The sequence below is a fragment of the Austrofundulus limnaeus genome, unplaced genomic scaffold, assembly GCF_001266775.1.
Source record: "Austrofundulus limnaeus strain Quisiro unplaced genomic scaffold, Austrofundulus_limnaeus-1.0 Scaffold257, whole genome shotgun sequence".
Taxonomy (NCBI): Eukaryota; Metazoa; Chordata; class Actinopteri; order Cyprinodontiformes; family Rivulidae; genus Austrofundulus; species Austrofundulus limnaeus.
In genome coordinates this window covers 183,999-187,229 of record NW_013952659.1, presented here as the reverse complement: position 1 = coordinate 187,229, position 3,231 = coordinate 183,999, and positions in this window count along the sequence as shown.

Sequence of the window (3,231 nt, the reverse complement as noted above, 5' to 3'; positions counted from 1 at the left end):
GGGGGGGGGGGGGGGGGGGGGGGGGGGGGGGGGTTAGATAAACTTTAAGAGATGAATGACCCAATTGGCGGACCGAACTTTGGTCTTTGGATGAGGCCTGGGGGCCGCCATTTGAACATCTCTGGACTACACCAAACTTGAAGGAAAAGTACAGAAACCTGTAACGGACTGAAGGGAATTTTGTAACTGAGTTAAAGCAGACAAAGAGTTGGTGTGTCTCATGTGTTCTTTCTTCAGTCTAAACTAAAATGAGTAACGTTCTGACGTCTGACGTACAAGGTAATACCTCCAGGGTGTAACCAGGAAGAGATTTGTTGTAATAGGGTATGAGACCAAAAACATGACTGTTAGGTTAATTGATAACTCTAAAATTGTCCCTAGGTGTGAGTGAGAGAGTGAATGGTTGTTTGTCTCCTTTGTCTCTATGTGTGTCCCTGTGATGGACTTGCGACCTGTCCAGGGTGTACCCCGCCCCTCGCACTGTGACTGCTGGATATGGGCACCAGTGACCCTGAAAAGGAAGAAGCGTGTACAGAAAATGGATGGATGGATGGGTATGAGTATTATTTACAGACTAAATATCAGACTTTTTATATCAGTAGTTAGCTGTAGCACTGAATTAGTAATGATAAACGGCAGCTTCAGCGCCTCAATGTTAATTATACCACCCACTTTTAAACAACCTTATTGCCTACTTTGCATTGATGATACCACCTACAGAGCAGGGACACAAGTTACAGTTGCAAATGACACCCGAGCAGAACCGATCCGACGAGAACCGAGTGAAGTCACACTTAACAATGGAAAAACACCTATAGAGACAAAAAAAAAAAATCATTCGTTTACTCCTAGGGACAATTTAGAATTACCAATTAGCTTAGCAGTCATGTTTTTGGGAGGAAAATTGAGTACCTGGAATATCGCACACATTCATGGAAAGAACATGAAAACTCTATCTAGAAAGACCCCCAGCTGGGATTTGCTCCGGCAACTTTCTTGTTGAGAGGTAACAGCACCACCAACTGAGTAGAGATGTGACGTTCGTGAACGATCCGAATCGTTTGAACAGTCCTTTACAACGAACGATAGGAGTCGAGTTGCGGGCAGTAACGAGCCATTTGTAGTTTTATTTATTTTATTCCTCATATAATCTTTATTTTTTCATACTTTAATCGCTACCGCTTTGGTTTTTCATAGAAAACAGGCAGAGCAGTGGTGACAGGTGTAGGCAGGGAAAAACCCAGGGAGCAGGCAAAAATTCAAAGTGCAACGAAAAGGCTTTATTAAATAACAAAAAGGCTGGCAACGCAGCTCAAAACTTACTTAGAAGCTCAGGAAAAACACAAAGACACCACACAGGCTGAAGGGATGCAACACAATGAACCGACAAACACTGAAGACACAGACTATAGGTGAACTAATGAGGGACAATGGCAAACACTTGGGGAGACACAAGAGGAAACAGGTTAGCGTGGGCGGGGCTGGAGGCAAGACAGCAGGAGAGAGAAACACGGGAACAGAGAAACACTAGAAAACTAAAGCAAAAACAAAGATCATGACAAGGGGAGTAGTCAAGCAGAAACCCCTCTTACCCCCCTGGAAGAGGGGTTTCTGCTTGACAAACACATGGTTCCACCCACGTGACGGGATAACATCATCACGTATGGCTACGTGATGACGTAACTTGTTCAAAGTCGAACGGCTCTACGAAAACAAACAGCTCCCCAAGACCCAGATCCCTTCAAAGAGCCATTTATCTCATCTCTACCAACTGAGCCACCGTGCTGCAGAAAAGTGTTCATGATGGGGTTAAACAGACGTTCAAAGCACTGCAAGGATCCAACAGACATGGAGGCAGTTTGGTCCCAAACTCTGATCTAACGTAAAGGGAAAATCTTCTATGTCCCATTCAACAACAGTTCAAGGTGTCAAAGCAAGAAGAAGTGTGTGTTTTTATGCGTATTTCGGTTTTTCATCTTTTCGCTTTTTCAGCTCGTTTTTCTTTTGTAAGTAAAAATCGACATTCAGTCTCCCACTGTTGCGCTATATCCTTTCAGTGAGCTGGTACAAGGATCAAGGTGGTGCCAAAAAGAAACACACACACACATAAAAAGCTGTGTTTCTTCAGTGTGTATTGTCGTTTGGGCTTGCAGTCGCATTTCTTCTCGTCATAATGTGTCACTCTGGGCACCATTTCTCCCAGCAGAGCCCAACACTTGGGCTCAGTGACACATAAGGTCATCTGTCAAACAGAGGAGGCAAGGATGCATTTGTATCAACCGTATCCATCATTTATCCGCTTGCCTTGTAGTCGTGCTACATTTCAGCCATTTGTGCGTGCGTCGACGTCTCGAATCTGTGTGCCATTGTGTCCAGAGAGAGAAATATGGAAACTGTGAAAAGCTGTCATTTCTCGCACGCAGAAGCCACCGTTACCCTTTAAAACCCTGCTCTTATCTCTTACCTACTCTCGCCACGGAGTTCAAAGGTTGCCACGGCAACCGGAGTCCAACCGAGGGAGGGGAGGGGCATCGTGCTCTGCCCCGGAGCCACTGGAGCAAGTGTGCTCGGCAGGTGGGGAGGATTCCGTGGCCTTTGACCCGTTCGAGGTTTTACCAAAGGAGCAGAGAGAGGTGGGGGGTGGGAGGTTGCAGATTTGATTGATCCTGGCTGAGAGACGGCGGAGGGCTGTGGGGCGGAGTGGCCTCACAGCTTCTGAGCTCAGCCGCTCGTGCCGGCTGCCTCCCGGATTTTCAGGGGGCTCTGGGCGCGAGAGATAGCCGCCCTCTAATCCGCAGAGCCTGTCTCACCTTGCCTCCTCCGTGTTCCTCAGATAGTGCATCTTTTGTGTCAGATCTCCACAGCTGTCACCGCTCGTGCGGACGGCCACGCCGGCTTTGTGGCCGTCTGTGTACACGTGAAATGTGAGACAGAGGCAGAGACTAACGCACGTAAAAAACTGATAGGAAAGGTGTGTACACAATCCACCTCCTGCCCTGGAAAAAAAGGATAACTTATCAGGGCAAGAAATGTCACAAATATCTTGTCACTTGAAAGGTTATTTTTTTTCAGAGTAGAGGTTATAGAAAGGATGGCATAGACCAGTGGTTCCCAAACTTTTTATCTTCTGACCCACAAAATATCCATGGCAAAAACTTGTGACCCCAAATTATACTGGTCTGAGTACACAAACTTCATTAATAACCCTAAAAACACAGGCTTTTTGACAAT